Source organism: Corvus brachyrhynchos, unplaced genomic scaffold (genome assembly GCF_000691975.1).
Source record: "Corvus brachyrhynchos isolate BGI_N302 unplaced genomic scaffold, ASM69197v1 scaffold69, whole genome shotgun sequence".
Taxonomy (NCBI): domain Eukaryota; kingdom Metazoa; phylum Chordata; class Aves; order Passeriformes; family Corvidae; genus Corvus; species Corvus brachyrhynchos.
In genome coordinates this window covers 3742045-3762591 of record NW_008240228.1, presented here as the reverse complement: position 1 = coordinate 3762591, position 20547 = coordinate 3742045, and the positions used below count along the sequence as shown (strand labels likewise).

At 46.7% G+C, this 20547-nt stretch overlaps 1 long non-coding RNA gene across 2 annotated transcripts; it reads right to left on the bottom strand.

Moving 5' to 3' along the window:
- Nucleotides 1-6: 6 nt before the first annotated feature.
- On the bottom strand, nucleotides 7-18810 carry LOC108449376. Of its 2 annotated transcripts, none has more exons than XR_001865554.1 (3): nucleotides 13158-18810; nucleotides 5132-5708; nucleotides 7-3323 (listed from the first exon to the last, which is right to left on the bottom strand). It is a non-coding gene; the product is annotated as an uncharacterized LOC108449376 (long non-coding RNA). The 2 variants fall into 2 exon arrangements; XR_001865553.1 differs by having other exon boundaries at nucleotides 7-5219; nucleotides 5603-5708; nucleotides 13158-18809.
- Between the last annotated feature and the right edge of the window lie 1737 nt (nucleotides 18811-20547).

Here is a 20547-nt window from a genome sequence, read left to right as displayed (position 1 = left end):
CTGCTGAACTAAGAAGAGGAAAATCAGATTGAAGATTTGGGATTGCAATTGAGGTCACTGCAGCAGGATCAGTGCAGTTGGAAATATGCAGATGCTACAGTTTTTCTTTGGAAAAAGTTGTGGTCCAAACATGGTGCTCAACTCTGAAGAGTCACAGTAAGCATTGTACAGTTCCTGCAGTAAGTCTTGTCTCCCTTTCCACTGAGGCTCTCTGCAAGCCCCAGGCTCATGTTTGTGATACAATTCTGCAGTGGGTTATCTGCATGTCCAGCAAAGAGGTTCTCCAGGTGCACAGCGGAGCACGGAGCAACACCCAGAGGGGTAACGCTCAGAAACTCCTGATAACTCCACGTGGCACCACAACAGAGCCAGGGCAGACCTGAGTCACAGCACTCAGGGATGCTTCCCAAACACATGGCTTTCAAGGATGAGGCACAAGGTGAGCCTCAGGTGAAGTTTAGCACAAGTTTGGCCCTTCCTGCAAAACCCTGGGACAGCCGACTGATGGGGAAGTGAGAACAACGCGGGGGAACAGAGCAGTGGTGACATTTAGTGACACAAAGAAATGGCCTGGCAATGCTAACTGCCCTGTGGGGTTTCACACTGCCATGAGGGCTGATCCTCCAGGAGAACTGGATCTGTACCATGGTACAGCAAAGGGAAAAGTCTCTTCAGCCAGAGTGTGCAAGCAGGACAGTTTCAGGTGAAACTACACTTCCAGTGTAGCTGAGAATTCCCTGAAAAGAGGGCAGCTGAGAGCAGCAATGGGTATTCCCCAAGCACACCAAGCCAAGCCCACCTCTCAGGTCTCCTGAAATAGGACATCCAGGACAGATTCTGTGGGTTTGGCTGGTGAACTTAGGGAATTCAGAGCAAAAGGTGTGCAGTTCACCTATAAACAGAAGAGATTCTGTATCTGGCAATAAAAGGCTCTGCTGTAGCTGAGTCTTTCTTACCAACCCATGTTCCATGGTCTGCACAACCAACAGGGACAGACTGCGAGTTATTAAAAATAATAAACAAATGACATATCCCTGGCTGGGGAATGAAATACTTGACACACCAGATGGGCCTTCTTATCACTGATTTCTCCTGCTTACCCACTCAGTATTGATAACATGCTCAGAGGAGTTCAGAGAGTCGTGCCAACAAACTCAAGTGCCTAAGAACTGTCTGCAACAAGGCTTCATGATAAGAGAGGAGAAAAGAAAGTTCTTTCCTGCAATTACAAGGAGTTAAAGGCTGTCTTTTTGGAGGATGGGTATAAATCTCTGGATGTTCAGAGTCACTGGAGGTCACTGGTGGGTCCCCTCAAAGCCTTGGCTGGTGCCTGCCACGTCTTTGTGTGAGAGAGGTTTCATGCATTACTTAGAACTGAGTTGTTGTAGAAATACTAATTTGATAGTGTTCAGACATTTTCATAAATAGTCTGGTAAAAAGGATGAACAGAGAGAAGAGAAATTTTGCAGATGATGCAAATCTGGCCACAAAGCACTGCTGAAAGGGTTCACGATCCCGAGTGGCTGGGCAGTGAAATGGCTGATGCAGGGCAGTGTCAACAAAGGCAGAGCACGTGCAGAAAACTCACTCTCACTGTACTTCCACACAGATGAGCCCTAAAAATAACACTGAGCAAAGAGAGCAGGGAGGCCTCTGCAAATATCATTGAAAGTCCATCAGAAGAGACAACTATCACGTTAGGAATGAGCTGGCAAAGAGGCAGGAACAAATCAGAAAACATCATTACAGCACTCCTCGGTGAAACTGCATCTCTATGGTAGTGTGTTTTCTGGCCATGGAACTCCAGGAGAGTTGGGCTGAACTGGAAAGCACAGGAAGGAAAGCATTCAGGATGAGGAGAGATGGGCAACAGCTTCCACAAAGATGGAAAAATAAGCAGATGAGGAGCCTTCAGGGTGGAAAGGGGTGACAGAAGCAGGAGGTTCAGTAAAGGTCTGTCAGATCATGACTGACACAGAAAAAAGCAAATAGGAACTGGCTGTTCACTGGTTCTCCTAAGAATTAGAGGGACCTGGTGGTGCTGTCACACAAGAAGGTTTAAACCAACAGAAGGAAGCACTTTTTCATACAAAGCATAATTAAACCATAGAACTCATTGCCACAGGATGTTGCAGAGGCCAAAAGTTATAAATGGCCTGAGAAAGGGATCAAAAACATTTGAGGAGGATAGATCCATGGGTGGCTGTTAAAACACACTGGTCTGGAGGCAGCCTCTGCTTTGGGAAGTCCATAAACCACGGATTGCCTGGAGCGAGGGTGCAGCAGGGGAGGGACTGATTCTGCATCGCCTGCATCGCCTCCTGGCTATGCTGGGAGATGGGATACTGGGAGATGGGATACTGGCCCATGTGGCCTTCTGCTGTGACACTGGTCAGGTCCCAGCTCTGCTGTCTCTTCTTACCTTAATTAAAAAAACCCCCAAAAGCAACAAAAACACAACCTAAAACATCAGAGGGGGGAGAAACAGCCCCAGCCCTCCACACAGTGTTAGTAGGCAGCCTGATAGTTGTTTTATTTTCTTTAGAGTGGACTTTGTGTTGCAAGTGGCAGGAAGCCATGAACCACAAAAATAAAATAATTCTAACTCTAGTGCTAAGTAAGGAAAACAAAGATGGCTCAGCAATTAGCAGCATTATATATGTTGGTACTAAGTAACAACAGATGTCAGGACTTGAGCCCTTTGCATTCCTCGCAATCCTTCGGAAACCAAAGCCTTTTGACGTCGCTATACATTATTGCAGTTATTTTGGGGCTGGGAGAGCAGCAAAGGCTCTTTGAATGCTGAAATATGTAGGTTGCTAGGACTGGTTGGGTCTTACCTGCATGTCCCTCCCCATCCTGTGTCCCTTTGCTGCCTTCCCAGGCTGGTGTGTGCTGTAAACCCTGCTCTGTAAAGACATGCGCTGGCCATGAGTCATTAGCAAGCATGCGAAGCTAATTGGCAAAATACTCATAAAAGATTTTGAAGGTGGGTTAATTACAATTCATTACACTGTAAACTGTCCCCAGGCTATTATTAAAAAATGCAGGAGTTTCAAGGTCCAGTATTTTATGATTCATTTTGCCATGCAGTGAAAAACAGACTCTATATCAAACTACATTCATTATAGTTAAGACCACAGAATCTTTATTGGTTTTCCCAACATTCCCTCCTTGTTATATGCATTCATATGGACTGCACATTTCTAGCAATTGGCAAGAAGGCATGAAATAAAATTTATTATATTTTCTTACCTTCGATTCGGTGCAACCTCAAGAACTGCCCGTTCTCGTTGCTCTACCTCTTCCCAACTCCATTTGAGCTGATAGGATGGGACATTGAAAACAAACAGAGAAATGACTTGGAACAACTGTGCCACACTGATGATTTAGTGGGATGAACCTGGATGCTGCATGTGCACACAGGAACTTCTGCTCCAAAAGGATACTGGTAAGGAAACAGAAATAGTTTCCCCTTGTAGTATAATAGATAATTTTTTAAAAATTCGGAATAGACGCATTTTTGCCAATCACTGGTATTTCCAGATGGAGGCTCTTGTAGCTAAGCCCAGGATGCACCTTCCGAGAGACAAAGGTGCCAGTTTACTCACATGAGTGATACTCCCCACATGCTCTGCTGGATCTTTGTCTCCTCAGAGCCAAATTCTCCAGCTTATAAAAGAAGATAACAGAGCCTTTGACTCTCTTTGCTGATGCCAGGACTGTCAAATACCAGTGAGTAGTTTGGTATAATTCTCAATACTGCTGTGTTGAGAAAACTTTAATAGAGGACCCAGCTGTGACCCCTGTGGGAGCAAAGCCAAGCGCTGCTCATCAGTGCTACCTTTGTGCCCTTCCCCGGGGTGCTCCTTATCTCCTTGTGCTGGCTGGCACTTGGGCACTCCTTTGAGGCTTTAATGGTGCCATTCAGCCAGGCTTTGCTGAGCTCTGCTTCTGCAAATCCCGGGGACTCTCTCCTGGGCCAGCCCTGCCTGTGTGTGACTGCACCCAGTCCTGCTCCGCAGGTATAAATATGTCCCTCAGAGAGCCGTTGTGGGCATTCCCGGCTCAGCCGAGCTAATTTTGGGGTTAACACATAAACATATCATTATTGCAAGGTAAATGATGGAGGGAGCCAGGGACTACGGCTCTCCCCCATGAAAAATGTTGATGACATGGATGGATTTGGTTCTTTCAGTTAATATTTCACTTTTCAACTTTTTTGAGGTGATGGGGAGAGGGGGAATACTGAAGAAATTTCTCACTCAGGCAATCATTGAATTGCTGGTCTTCGTTTTTACTTGTTGAAACCTCTAAATCTTTCAATGCAACTGGACATTTTTGGAGGCAGTGTTTTTTATTCAATTGAAAAATGCCTTCTCCATTACGAAAGAATATTAATAGCAAAAACCAATCCAAACCCTTTCAGCTTGAAATTGGCCACGTGAGAATACCAGTTTGTTCTGGTAAGACTCCATAATGGATTTATTGCAGCGTGCAATGTTTTTGTTTGCATTAATGTAGTGTGAAGTGATAAATATCTTGGGTTGGTTCTTTTGTTTGAGGTTTTCTCTGGGAAGCCGAATTTTCTTAAATGACAGTGTCAGAACGGCCATATTTATAGGGACCAGGACTCTGGTTCCCAGCAGAGACATGCAGAGAAGAGAGAAAACTGACCTGAGCACTTATGATACTTTCCCTGGGTGTTTTGCCAGGCTCCACATCTGCTCTGTCACCCCGGGGCTGATCCCTTATCAATGATGGAGTCACTAGAAACTGTGGCATGGGGAATGGAGCTCGAGGGGTCATCTGTGCCGTTTTTCTAGCAGGGGATGCAGCATGTGGATGTGTCTCTTGCTTCCCCTCCTGAAATGGTCTGGTAGTGACCAAGAACTGGGTAAGTCCCAGAAGGTTTTCCCAGCCCAGCAGCCAGAGCTCGGCTGGGTTTTCAAAGCTGGTGGGCGTTGGGAGCAAAGAACTTGGAAATCAGAGTTCAGTGTCAGTGATATTTATGGGTACTGACTAATCTCTGTGCCGGGGACCTAACAACTATATCCAAAAACATTAGCAAATATTCTTTTGCCTTGTTTTGCTTTGGTAAGAATTATGGCTGTTCCTGTTGCCACCTCACCTGGAAGCAGCACATGGAGCAACTCCGGCAGCTTCACTTCATGACATTTAGCAATGTCAGTGCTGTCAATGGGCAGATGGACCAGTGACTGAAATGGAAACAAAGGAGGAACAAATGAGTGACCAAAATTTTCCAAACTCTCCCAGATATTTGTTTCTAGTGGTGGAGATATTTTGCAAGTGGCAGGTGTCAGTATTAAGTACTGAATTCTTCATTCTCCCTTTGGTCTCATTATAAACATGGTATTTGTTTTCAAACTAGGCTGACCTTTTTCATCACTCCTTTTTAGGGTCATTCCTCTGTAAGGCCCACAGATGCTGAATTTGGACTGGACCTTTTAGCCGCAACAGAATATATAATATAGTATATAGTATATAATATGCAAAGCTCCAAAATTCCAGAGGCTCCATTAAAAATATTGTGCAGAAATCAGGATTTTTGCCATTGGCTTGATTGGCTCCAAAATTATACCCTTGCTGCTCCTTGGAAGTCATCTTTGATTTGGAAATCATCTTGACAAGTGCTGTGATCCGTTGCTCTCCAAGGAGATTCCTGCTACTTCACTGTTTTGACGAGGCTGTAAATAAGAGAAGAGCTTTACTCATCCAGTGCTCCTCTGGTCCCAGCTCAACTCAGAGTCCTCAGGAATGGACAACAGCAAAATGTTAATCAAATTCCTTTGAGTCTCAAAACAAATGTTGACTAGAGCTTCTCCAAGGCTGCAGAAAACTCTCCATGGGAAACCGTCAACATTTCTATTTAACATATTGTCTCAACATTTGGCATCTGTGAATTAACTGGTGAAGTGTTCAGGAAAAGAAAATTTTTTAGATCTTAAGAATATATATCTATGTGAGTTTATGCACGTAAAATGTAAACATCCTCCTATCTAGAACAGACATAACACCTATATACGGTTTTCCTTGCCAACTATGTGTGTGTATGTGTGATATTTATATGTGACAGGAGGAAAGTTTTCAGCCAGCTCCAGCTGTGAGCCCATCACCTTGAAGGCAGAGCTGGTTTTTGCTTGTTTGTTTAACAAAGCCCATTTTGACAATGGGCTCTCCTCGCCGGGAGCTGGATACCCCAAAATCTGCTCTGAGATGTTCTGCCTTTGGGATTGGCCATCCCCATTGGTGCTTCCTGTCACTACCATCACTTAAAGCCTCTGGACTTTTCCATGCAGGTGTTTAGGGAGAGAGCTGGGCCCACCTGGCCATCTGTGGCAAAAATCCTGTTGGCTTCAGCAAACCTGGGTTTTACTCCCAGTCCCTGAAAGATTTTTACAGGTATGCAAATAACACCCTGTCCATATCCCTCAGTCAAAGCCTCCCCCCTTTTGCACTGTCCGTGGTATTAATCTCCAGTTCTTTAAATCCCTGCTCTTATTCCAGGCCCAGTGGAAGGACCCCCCTACTCTGTTTCCATTGAAATTCATCCAGGTTGGTGGAAGCACCTCACTGAAGGTCCCTCATGTAGAGTGCTTCCTCCAGTAAATTCAAAGGGATAAGACATCTCACAATTGGCTTTTACAACCTTACGAAGAGAAAAGTCTGGCTCAAAGCTGCTGAGCTTTGAGATGTGCAGCACTTCCCCTCAGCAAGCCAAACCCTGTGACTCAGAGCAGGGAGAAATGTCAGAAATGGTTGCACACACGAGGCACCACTGTCCAGCCCTGTGTGACAGCACAGCTGCCACTTTTGGAGCCAACAGCTTGCCAGCAGAGATGCCATCTTTGTCATCTTTGACAACCTTGATGAGATCACTGCCGTGAAGGCACCTGGAGCCCTTCAATGAATTCAGGTGCCCGGTGTGACCCTTCCCATTGAGGAGATGGAGCGGCAACACTGGATTTGCTCACCACGTTTACATCACGATGAGCACCTCCAGGCAGGACTATCTCTTACAGCGTGTCTATACAACGTCTGATAGAAGGCCCTTGCCTCAGCTCAACCTCTGGGTTGGAGGCAAATAGCAGTGCTTGGCAGGCTGCAGATTTCCAGCTAGAAATCTAACACCAAATAGTTCTCATTCTCTCCCGCTCTTGGCACTTGGCCCTATTCAGGATGATTTTGTTTTGGTTTGTTCTTTTAAAGAAGGTACAAGAGCAGATCCTGAGGGCCTTCTATCTCTGATTCCCATTACAGTTTACATTTCACTCACTGGCAGACTGTCTCAGAAGTGTCCCAGGGTTTCCCCTTCAGATTTTAAAGCAGCAGAAAGCAAGACAGCATGACCTCTCTCTGGTCCTGGAGCTGCAGCTGCGATCAGAAGCTTTATGACAAAGTTCAGCTGGAAGAGCAAAGGAGAGGAGAAAAAAAAACCAAAACGCAAACCAAAACAGGGGAATGCCATCAAAGTCTTTCAAAGTCAGAAATTCATTTTACCTTTGTCAATGGCTGTGGTTTTCAAGGATAAAGATCAAAGGGCTGACCGTGGGCAGAGCTCTGACGAACGCCGAGCTCAGCCTGTGGAAGCCTGGCATTAGTGCCACAGTTAGACTGTGTCTAGACGAGCACGGGGTGCTCGTGCCAGCTTTGGCAAACACGGCACCTGAGCGCTTGCATCAGAGCTGGAGCACAAAGACTGAGGCATCCAAATTGCAGAGAGGAGAGAGCAATCAGACTCCAGCACAGTGGAACTGGAGAAAGGAAGTTTAGGGAAGAAAATGCAACAACCAACCAAAAAGAAATAAAGTCCAAAAAACCAACCCATAAAAAACCCACTCCCAGAAAGACAGCTGAGATGCACCCCCATCTTCCAGGTTTTTGCATTGTAATTAACGTACACAGAAAGTTTAGATAACTGGGGTAAAGTAATGCCAAATTTTTATCAATTCAGATGAGTTGGCTTCATATTCCTCCAGCCCTTTCATGTGGAAATGAGACTGCATTTGATGGGGCCAAGCCCATGTTTGAAATAGCTCAGCTGGGATGTGCTTGTGGTGAGGGTTCAGGTGCCTGTGCAGAGAATCCTACAGCTGGATCCTTCCTGGGGGCAGAGAGTGCCTCCAGCTTCCTGCCTTTTCCTCCTAGGGAGGACAGAAAGCTCTTGCTCCATGGGATAATCACACACCAAGTCCGAGCTGACGGACTGTGCAAGGGACAAGGTGGGTTTGGCTGCTGAGGGGCCCCGGCCCTCAGGGTCCCCATGTTCCTCCACATTCTCTTGCGCAGATCCCTAAAGATACACCGCTGTCCTGTGCCCAAGGAGGAGGTGGGTAAGTAGGGCAGTGCACACACAGGTTCAGTAGCTCGTGTTACTACACCTGGGGCCTGCATGTGCCTGCTCCAGGGCTGCAGGCTCGGACACAGGAGAGAGGAGCCACAGCACCAATCCCTGCCTGTGGAACCCTGTGCCTGGCTGAGCCTGAGGCTGCCACACAGGATGGGCACAGGGATGAGCTCTAGAACCACTGCGTGCTGCTGGACAGCCCCACCACCAGAGCATCTCAAAGCTCCCCAGGTCCTTTAAACCAACCATTTCTCCTCACAGTTACTCTGGCTTCCACCAGCCACAACAAGTTCAAAAGAAACTGCAGTTTGATGTGGGCAAACATGATCCCCAATGGATGAAGAGAGACCAGAAGAAATATTTTCATAAAGCAGCTGGTTTCAGCTGTGCTTCACACCAGGTAGTGCTGCCCATTGACAGGAATACGGTGTAGGACTTGCTGGAAACAATGAGCTCAGAGACCGGTCATAGGTATTCTCAGTTCTGCTCCTGACTCACCTGCATGGCCTCAGGTGAGCTACTCGCAGATTTGTGCCTTAGTTTACCCATTGGCAGTGGCAGAGATAGTAACAGTCTCACAGAGTGGTGAGAGAATTAATTAATATTTGGAAAACAGTTTGTGCCTTGACGTCTTTGTGCCTTTGCTTACCCATCAGTAACATCAGAGATAATAACTGTCTCATGGAGAGGTACAAGGATTAATTAATTATTTGAAAAGCAGTTTGAGATTCTTGGATGAAAAGTCCTGTGTGAGTAAAACATATCATTAAAAGCATCTCCTGGTCCTCTGTGAAGTTAAAATAAAGCTGGAGCTTCTTAGTCATTCAAATAATTAAACCATAAATACTGTTTATTTTAATCTTCCCTTTAAAAAAATAATCTAATCTAGGCAGTGATACCAGCCAAATAATGAAAAATGTTTCAAATTCAGGAGACCTATCAATTTGAAGAGCTTGATTCTTAATTGCTTTTTGATGTCTATCAGTGGAAAGTGAGAGCAATTGTATTTAACTAATGCTGGGGCAGCTGGGAGGATGCCCACAGCTCCTCTGCCTGCACACTCTCCTGGGCACAACAGCTGTAGCTGCACAGGGTTTCTCACACTCTCCTATTTGACTTGCTAACCAACAGGGAGGTGCAGAACAGCCCATCTTACAGGCGTATGCCAAAGCCAGCACCCCCAAGAAAGGGAGGTGCACTGAAGCAGGGCTGCAGTAGCAACTTCTCCTCCTAGGAATGGTGGCAAGGGGGCAATTGGCCCGGGAAAAGGCACCTTCAGCCCTCGATGCAGTCAGCCCTTTGCACCCTGGGCAGCTCGCACTGCTTGTCTCTCCAAAAACTCAGCACTGAGTGGGTCTGTAAGTCAGCGCTGCCCTGGCTGCTCTGCACAGGTCCACAGGGAGAGAGACCCCACAGCAGGAGAAGGGATGGAATCTGTATTTAAAATCATCTTTTACTTAGAGAGGTACATGCTAAATGTGGAAACCCCTCTTGGTCACTTCTCGGGGGACTTACTGTAAATTGGGGCATAAAACACATGCACTTGGCCCATACATCTCTCTTTGTCTCTAGTTTTTGTGCATGGTTTTGTTTTACAAAGTACATAGGTGAAGCAGAGGCTTGCAGGATCGAGTTTGTAATCGAAAGGAGCCTCTTTTAAGGTGTAACTTCTGCTGGGAACCTGCTGTGCTGGCCACCCCAACACCATCCCACAGAGCCTTCCCCCAGCTCAGAGGCTTTGTCTCACCCTTTCCATGGCCTCCCACCCCTCTCTGCCCATAGAAGATTTTGCAGCAATCACCAGTAGCCTGTGTGGGAATGTAGGGAGGAAGAAAGGATGTAATTGCCTTCCTGAGCCCCAGCGCTTTCATTAGTTAAATGTCCTCCCATCTTTCCACGCTAGTCCAGCTTCTACTGAATTTTCATCAGGCCAGAAGAGGCCTTTAGGGCCATTTGAAAGCAACCATCAGATAAAAGCGATTGTCATCCTCCTTATGCGGCAGGCAGGGAAGCAGACACGGGCAGACTGGTCACACAGGAAGGAGAGAGAGGAGGGACCCGGTGACTCAGAGCTTTTGACTCCCAGCTGTCAGCTTGAGACGCTGCGCCAGCCAAGCATAAAAGCACATGGTTATCTCTCAACTCATGAATAATCCCATTGATTTAAGCCATAAACTCCAGCATCCCGGCCTTCACCGTCTGACTACGCTCACCAAGAGTGGATAAACAGGAGTACAGCTCTGGATATTCCTCTTGACATAGAGGAGTATTTTAAAATGGTAGTTTCCCTGGTTCAGGTTTCTAAGAGAACCAGCAATGGAGATGAAGAGATGACTTGGTCCTCAGGATGAGGGGTCCCTCAGGGGTGATGGAGGTCTCTCCACGCTGGACATAAGTGGGCTCAGCACCTCCCTCACAACTGCCCTGTTGGATGCGTGTGTGGTGCTGCCTGGTGACACTGACCTCAGTGGTGATTCCCAGGTGATGTGATCCCAGTTCCCAGGCTTTGCTGGAAGTGAAAGGGGCATTTGCATATAGGATGATACCCAGTGTCCTCTCCCAACTGGGATTACTGAATTCTTCATCCCTTTGCTCACACAGAATTGAGAAGTGTCCAAGTTGTGAAGGACTCTCACTCACAAGCAGAGATGCCCCTCAAAATTCAAACCCCAGTTTAGGGTACAGTTCACTCCCCCACAGCTGCTTCTGGCTTTGACTTTCTAGAACAGGGCTAAGAGATCAAGGGAAATAAGAAAGAAGCTCCGTTCTTGTTGCTGATGGGAGAGTGAGTAAAGCAACCTAAATTATACATGGATGGTGTGCTACCAGATGGTTGAGCGTTGTTCCCTTCCATTATGCAAAGTAATAGTTTCACAGACAAAGTAGAGAAGACCAGAGATACCAGAGCTTTTGGGAAACATATCCCATAGCTGACTGAAAAGTGTGTTTTACCTTTAGCTGTTGGCATAGGATTTTAGCTGGATGTCTGCTGTTCAGCCCTTCTCCAGAGGGGCAAAGTGTCAGCTCTGAGAAAGACTGAAGCCAATGAAAATGGGGTCATTCTGTTAGCAATTTAAAGGGCAGGGTTTGGGCTTTGCAGACTGGGACAGGAGCTGGTGGTTTAAATAAAATGTTCAATAAACCTGGGCAAAGCCCATTTTGCTTCTATTTATGAGAAGCTTTCAGTTTGGTCCTTTGCAGCTTTGTGATGTCTCAGCTGGAGATGTGTGAGCTGAATGGACCAATCCCCATTGCCTAATATGTCCAAATATTCTTCCTGGTCTGCATCCATCTGCTGCCTCATGTCATTATGGCATGCTAACATGAAAACTGAAGGTGTGAATGGAAAGCTACTTCTGCTGGCTTTAGCTCACGACAGCTCAGATACGGGTGCAATGCTCTCCTGGACACTTGGGTGAGGCTCAGCATGTGCTGAAGCAGTGCTGGAACACATTTCTGGGGCTGAGGCTTCCCGGGGGCTCTAAGATATAAAAATAGGCCAGGCTTCCCTTATGGCTTCCCAATAACTGAAATTCAACTGATTAAACCTCCAGTTTAGGAAGGGTGGCCCTTGTCCTCATTCAGAGCTGTGGGATCTCAGCTTTTGGGCTGGTTTCTGAACCAGTTCCCTCTGAGACAAGAAGTTCTTTAAGAATCAGTGGCCAATACTGGATCAAATTCATTCACTTGCACTTGGCTGCAGATTCCCCTAGCACAGATGCTGGAGTTTATAATCTGCATTTCATTTGCCCCTCTTTTATTTCCCCCCCAGGAATACAAGGGGAAAACCAGGAAAGGACAGAAAGGATGGAGGAGCCCCACTTGTGCCTGGCTGCTGGGGACTTGTCAGTCTGACTCCTGCTCCAAGCCCTTCCTTCAGACTTCTGCCTGACCTCAGGTAAACTGCACCACAGCTTCCCCATTGCTCAGAAATAGTTAAATACACCACTCATTCCATAGCATTTACAAACCAACAGGTGGGAAGCATCACCTTGGATGAGCCAGGCACTTGTAAAATTGCTTACTAAGGTATGTGCTCCCAAATTCAAGGCATGGAAAACCCAAGGCTTTCATAACAAAATGTGGAAAACCCCCAACAAATACTCCAACGCTCCCTTTCAGGCCACACCCCAAAAGCAAGAGAGACTATAATGGACAAATCCTCCTCTGGCAGGGGGCCAGAGCACCTCTTGCCCAGTCCCAACCTACTTCACCCCATGCAAAATCCCTGTGGGAGCAGGCTGGCATGGCCCAGACACTCGGTGGCATTGTCCCTTTGCTCATGGCAGCAATGCCACCCATTGCTCAGAAATAGTTAAATACACCACTCATTCCATAGCATTTACAAACCAACAGGTGGGAAGCATCACCTTGGATGAGCCAGGCACTTGTAAAATTGCTTACTAAGGTATGTGCTCCCAAATTCAAGGCATGGAAAACCCAAGGCTTTCATAACAAAATGTGGAAAACCCCCAACAAATACTCCAACGCTCCCTTTCAGGCCACACCCCAAAAGCAAGAGAGACTATAATGGACAAATCCTCCTCTGGCAGGGGGCCAGAGCACCTCTTGCCCAGTCCCAACCTACTTCACCCCATGCAAAATCCCTGTGGGAGCAGGCTGGCACGGCCCAGACACTCGGTGGCATTGTCCCTTTGCTCATGGCAGCAATGCCAGCTCATGGTTAGCGTCTCGATGTCTGGCCAAAGCACATGGCAGACGGCTGTCTGAACCTGGGACCTGGGAAAATGGGGATAACATCAGGAAAAAACAAAAACATCTTACATACCTACTGCTCCCATCTCATCCCGCTCTGGGAGATGCCTCCTTGCCGTGGACTGAGTCAGCGCCTGGTCTTGTGGTCCCTCAGCTCTCCATGGAGCCGCTGCCTGCTCCAGGCTTGGGGCTCTTGGCACGTGGCATTCCATGTGCTGTGTCCCATCTGCTGCACAGCCAGCACTGGGAGCAGTGGTGTGGCTATTTCCACCCTGTTTGGGCTGGTTTGGCCCACCTGTGTGTGTGAATGCAGCTCCCCAGCGGGTCAGGATGGAGCAACAGCCCCTGTCCCTACCCTTTGAAAAATCTCCCCAGATGTTCATGGGATCTTAGGTTACCACAAAGTATCTGCCTGGATCTGGGCCTTGATTCTCCACTCTGTAGCTTTATTCCAGGCTGGCTGGGGCAGCGCCTCTCCCTCAGAGACCACAACTGACAGTTCTCCTCTCAGGGAGAGGGAGGAATGGGGCAGTGGTTGCATTTTGAGGGTGGGGAGAGGGAAAGGCTTTTTGAGGCCATGGGGCAGCTGCAGGGCTGGTGAGGATGATCAGGAATCACCTTCTTTCTCCTTCTCTGGGTGGGATGGTGAGGTGGATGTCTCACCTCTGCCAGCTGTAACAAACACAGGGGGCTGAGCTCCAGCAGTAGATGTGTCACCTCCCCCACCTGCTCCACTGGTGAGAGTGGCTTCATTCTGCAAAATAAGCACAAACAGAGAAGCTGAAATTGCCAAGTGGGAATTCAGTTTGTGTTCATGCTGAGAGCTGGCCAAAGAAGGAGAAAACATCCATCTCAGGAGGCAAGATTTGGACACTTGGCTTCACGTTTTGGTATGTTCAAACATGATCTGTCAACTCCCATCAAGGGAAACAAGGAAGAACAAACAACCCAGCAGTCTGCTAAAGTGAGGGCTGCCATGGCTAGAAAGTTCATGAAGCACATGGCTAAAAATAGATTAGTCTGAACTCACGATGTGAACAGAAATCCACACTCCACAACTGGATATTGTGGGGTTCCTTTCTCTCTTGCTGTGCTAAATCTTGGAGCATTGGGAAGTGAAATGCAAAAACAGCTCTTAAAAGTAATAATAATCCTCCTACCAAAATTAAAGCTCAGTTGTGCAACTTTCACGTTCCTCAGCCTTTTGTGTTTGAGAAAATTTATGGTAAGGATTTTACTTACCTGAGCTTTGGGTGTCTCCAATATTAGTAGGCCACAAATGAATTGAGTGGATGATGCAAAAATGAGTGCCAATAAAATATTTACACCAATTCTTCATTCTGTGTGAAACTTCTTTTATGTATATGCATATATGTAATACTATAAATAATAGAAATTATGCTCATATTTTGTACTAGGGACGTAAACACTGGTCCCAACAGCAGCGGCAAATGAACCACTCACATTTTCTGATTGCATAATTTGCCTAGAGGATGAATACATAATTACACTATAATTAAGTATAATAAACAGAGAAAATGATTTGAGAAGGAAAAATTATCACAGCCTCAACCACATCAGCCAGAAGGTCTCTTCTAATTAGGTTATTTTACTAAACAAAATGTTTTTAAGGTGGGTCTGCTTTGAAATTGTACATTATAGCCCATGTAACGCGATGTACTTTATAAGTAAAACACAGCTTGTGTATGGACAGATGATATCTGATAGACTCATGAAACACACAGCCAGGTGCTGAGTCCCTCACAGCCCCAGTCCATGGAGCAGACCCTGAGCGCTGCTCTGGGAAATTGCAGCCTTTCACTTGCGCTCACTCATGGGCTCTTGGTATATTACTTGTTTGTTTGGGTTTCTTTCTGATTTAAGGCAGAAATGAGAGCACCAGGTAATTCTGATGCTGTCATCCTGTAATGATACAGGGGAGGCAAAGGACAAGAAAAGAGGCTGCTCAAGCTGGCCCAGATAGCTCCTGGTGTTTGGAGTTCAGTTTTGAAGCATTATTCCCTCTCAAAAGCTTTACCCTCACCGATGGGGCTCAGTGCTTGACAAAATGAGAAGATGGAGTTATCTCTAATGTTGCTGTGGCTGAAGGAATCCAAATCAGTGCTTTCTGAACTACAGGACTCAGGAGGATCCCCATATCTGCTCCTGTACATGGTAAAGGCCACTGGACACCCTCCAGCTCATTCCTCTTACAACTACAGCTTATTTTTTCCAAACACTTGGCCCCAGCCACTCAGGGACTGCAGGAGCTCTTAGCGGAGCCTTGGAGCGCTACTCTGCAGGAAGCTACTGCTCCTGTTCCCCACCACCACAAAAAGTAAAAAATGTTCAGCTTCAAGTTTCAGCCAGAAGATGTCTGGATACATCCGCCTCATTTCCACATTTGCCTTCCTCTTGTGAGTACTTGGAGATTGTGATCAAGCCTCTCTTCAAGCCTCTCTCCTGTAAGCTCATTGCTGCCTGATACCGATCTCTGCTGGTTTCCTGGCTCTTCAAGGCTCCTACAACCTTGCAATGTTCTTTGGGAAGATCTCTGTGTATCAGCAACCTGATTTCTTAACTATTCACTCCCTTCTTCAGTTCCTGAGTCATTTGTAATATTTACTTGCAACGATTTAGGTTTCCTTTCAGGTCACTGTAAGAAAAAGCATAACTTCAGTAGCACATCCTGTTGGTACCTGCTTGGGATGATATCTAAGAAGGGACTTGCATCCAAGGAGAAAATGCCCCTGGACAAGGCCAGGTGGGATGGGGCCCCAGTCTAGTGGGTGACATCCCTGCTCACGGCAGGTTGGAAGGCTGGAACCAGATGATCTTTAGGGTGCCTTCCAACCCAACCCATTCTACTCTATGATTCTAAGGACAATCCACAGAAACAAGAAACTGTGCCCTAAAATATCAGTTGTGCACAGCAGCACAAGGTCCTTGAATTCAAACTGTTCAACATTATGTTGTGAGAACATCTCCAAATGCCCAGAGAAGGTCTTTCTCCAGCTCTGCCTGCTGCTCACCAGGGTAACAGAGAGCAGTGTGGTGGTCAAGAAGAATCTTCTCTTGTTTGGAGTTTTCCACTCTTAAGTATTTGCAGAGCTTTGAACCACAAAGTGCTGTGGGTTATTGATGGATTGCTGATGTGTGTGGCTACAGGGTGCCCCAGGGTCTGTATCCTCCTCGTGGATGCTTCAGCTTCTCTCCCCATCTCAAGCACTCTCAGGTGAGTGGTGACCTGGTTTCAACAAGGAGCTGCCATAACAAATCACGTGGCAGTCACAGACGTTGCAAACTCAAGCCAAAGAGTCATTCTCAGATGCTTGGCAAACGCCAGACCACAGAAACTCAATGTGTTGTAAGATTCCACTTGGTCCCATAATGATGGGTGGGAAAAAGGAGGAGGATTATCCGTAGACCTCAAAGTGTTTTACAAAGGGAGACAAATGCTGCTATTCCCATTTATTGGATAGGGCAATGGCAAGCTGAGACTTGCACGAAGTCACCCAATTAATCAGCCAGAAAACTGCCACTGAAACCCATGTTCTGGTCTAAACAGGTTCTCAGACTGCCCTCATCACTGGAATATCTGAGTACCCTCCAGTAGCACAGGAGAATTCGGGCATGCCCACGCTGGCTGATGCAAACAGCTGCCTCTCCATCCAGCCCCCTTCTCAGCCAGCTGGACACCAGCCATCTCCAGGTGGAATGTAGCCACATTCACACCGTCCTGAGCCCGGATGTACAAATCCCACCACAAGCTGGGGTGAAAGCTCAACCCACCCCCACCCTAACTCAGCTCTGTGGCTTCCAGGGTGCAGCTTGGTTATGGGGCATGGACAAAGCAGATGCAAGACTATCTCTGAGAGCAGACAGATATTTCCTTATCCTAAATCCAGTTTCATCATCTGTACTGCCCTTCAGAGAATGTCCTTTGCTTTAGTTCCCACTGAGACATGGAGACAGAGCACAAACGTGCTGGTTATCTGGTCATGGCTCCGTGGAGGAGAGATTTGGAAGATGACACTTAAACAGGGATATTTGGATACACCACCACAAAAAAAAGGAAAACATCCCAAATATATTTAGTAAGTCAGGAAAAAGGAAAGAGAAGGAGAGCGTCTCTAAACTCAAGATCTATTTGTCATAAGCAAGAGTACGAAAAAGTAGGTAACAATGACCTGAAGGAAGACTAGCTGTTATTACAGGGCATTATACTGGCAAAGTTCCTGTACACCACAACAATAGCTCTCTCCAGACTTCTCTTCCCTTCCAAAGCATGAGGAAACACCAGTGCATTTAGCCTCAACTCCCTGGCAGACAGCATCACTTCCTTGTGAGAGCTGACACAGCCACGGGAAGGCTGTTCTTTGCAGCAGCTACAAAAGCCCTGTGTGACCCAGCAGGTCTGACGTAGAGCTGAAGAAATGAGGCCTGCTCCAAGGAAGCTAAAAATCCCAAGGTGCCCTGAGAGTTCATCCTGGACTACTCATGCTCCCAGGTTTAGAAATCCTTTGAGGGTTGCTGAGTTCACACGAACCACTCCCAGCTCTGGAAGTCCAGCTCTGCTCACCCTGACTTTGTTTTCCTCCCCGGGCACCCACATCCATCGTCTGCCAGCAGTGGGCCATTGGTCAAGGTGGGCTTTCTCTGATGCTCTTCCCTGTTTCTGGATCCAGATCCCTGCTGTCAAGGACGGTGGCTTCACTCACTCCTGCCCCTTCTCCTGGGGCAAGCAGGGCAGCCCGCGGTTCTCTGCAGCTTTGTGTTTGTTGGACTTTAGTGCCAAGCCCTGAGCGAACGCACAGCTCGTGCCTGCGCAGAGAGGGCACGGGCGCTGCTGGAACAACGGACCTGCTTAACTTGGCCACATCATCCAGGAAGTTTGTGGCACAGCTGCAAATAAAATCCAGACCTTTTGCCTTTTGGGGCTGTTCTTCACAACAACACTGCTCTTCCTCTGGGCATCTGGGCTTGTTGTCTTATTGGGATGAGCTACTCAGCAAGTCTCCTTAAAGGGAACGAGCCACACTTTCATTCTTTAGAGAAAAAGACACCACCTACATCAGAAAACCCCACAGATTCTTGCAATTATTGCCATGCATGGACAGCTTTCCCTCCCTTTGTGATCTTTACCACTTCCTCACCATATGGAAAAGGCCTGATCCTGATGAAAATAGTCATGGTTCCAGAAACGCCACCCAGACAATGTTGATTTACCTCCACAAAGGATGTGGCCCAGTGCTTTTGGCCAGACTTTCCTGCAGGCAGCCAGTCCCATCCCTGCCTCCTCCACCCAGAAGGCTGGGAAAGTCAAGTGACAATAAGTCTGCTCAGCTTCACCTGGCCCACCCAGGGAACAGCTATTTCTGTACAGACACGGAAAACCCAAGCCCTGTCCCTTTAATCTAACATCTCATGCATGTTACTAAACCTAATTTGAAAAAAAAGAAAAAAAACCAACCTGAAAATAGCATTAAAGGAAGCAAAGGATTTGAACTGCACTATATTTTTAAGATAGTCTTTCTGGAAAACACTGTATTTAAAAAATACCCCTTCTACCATGAGGTTTCTGAAACTATAGAGCCATCCCAAGCTCCTCTGAGATAGGGCTTGTAATTAGGAACTGAGTAATGGAGTAAACACAATTGGCTTTGTATTAAGAGGCAATGTGTCTGTGTCTTATTGCCCCACTCCAGAGGGGTTTGGGGCTATTTGTGCTGGAAATTAAAGCTAAGAGCAGTGATGATGAAGGTGGCTCACCCTCCATGCCTGACAGAAGGATGGTATCTCAGGGTACAAATCTCCCAGGGGCTTTGGAGGAAAAAACACAACTTTAGAGAATTTAAGGTCCCCTGTCTCCCACACCTGCAGCACTGTTGATTTAAGGTGAGAGCCTGCAACCTGACGTGTTTGGGAGAGCAGCTGTTGAGCTGTGGTGGGCAGAGGCTGAACACTGCACCCTCCTCTTAAGTGAAGTGATACCAACTCAAGACTATACTAACTATAAGATCTCATTCCTTAATATTCGCTTGACATATTCCTATTAAAGGGATGGCAAAACCAGGGAAACAGAAGTTCCCATGGTGGTTTTATGCCAGGCATAAATATCTATGTCAAAGCCTTTCAGGCCTCTTTGCATTCCCAGAGCAAGGACCAAATCTGACTTTGGATTTTTAAATTTTCTTCCAATTTGATGGTGTGAAATCTGACAGCCAGGCAGATATGTCTGCCTTGATCTTTGGTGTGGATCTCCTGTTGCACTCCCCTCTGTCTTCCCATGCCTCAATAGGGGAAAGTAAAACTGCTGTCCAGAACCATTCAACACAGCATCTCAGGTCTGTAAACTCAGGAGTTGCCTCCTGGAGCTCTGGAAGATTCTGACCCAATCTCAAAACTGGGTATAAAGCCCATATTCATACGGGGAGCACACATGCTTGGAGCATCTGCATAAACATATGGCAGTTCCACATCCCACTCACCAGCTTCCTGGGCTGAACACACGGAAGTTTTGTGAGAACCAGCAGTTTCTGAGCCCTGGGTTTCTGCCTCTCATCCCTGAAGCACAGTCCTTCCTTGGCTCTCTGAGAGATACCACTACCCTCCTAATCCGGCAGTTCTTGCACGGAGTCTTTCTGAATCCTTACTCTTCCATAGCCTTTTTTGCAGGTCAAGCTCCTCTCTGGCTGCCCTGACAATCTCTTTCCTCACCTTCCCATTGCAAACAGACGTGTTATCTCCACTTAATCCCAAATGCTGAGAAGAATCATTTCCAGGATCAGTAACTACACTTCACATATCTTGGGATTGTGCTGGGCTGCTAATCTGCAGAGCTCATTGCAAATTTTTCCAGCTGTATCTTTTGTTTGATGAAAGATGTTTTGCCAAAGGAGCCATTTTCCTTAAATATACTTCTTTGAAGCAGAACTTCTAAAACTTTTGGCTATTGTTTCTGACGGTATCATTTTTCCTGTCTTATCAACATTTTCTGTGCAAACATACCCACCTATCAGCATGTTTTCCATGTTAGCAACCAAACTTGAGTCCAACATTCCTTCTGCTACTGCTGAGAAAGCAACAAACCACACAGAATGGATTTAAACAAATCATGTAGCTGTGGAGAGACCCTTCTGTGTCATTCTGTGCCTGTGCCTATGCCACTCACAGGGCACATTAGTTTAAACTCTTAGAAACTCCCAGAGATGGAGATCTCTGCATCATCAGTTCCAGCATCTCCCGCTCTTTATGGATACAGTTTTCCTAAACTCTCACCTCCTCTGTTTGGCTGACAATTAAACCAAGTGGGTCTTGTCCTTCCCCATGCAAATAGACCCATGACCACTGCACTCTTTTACCAGACCCCTTTCAGCTACTGTCTTCACAAGTGAAGCCTCTCATAGCTCTCCTCAGTCTTTTCTAGACTAAACAAATCCAATTTAAAAAATAATCCTGAC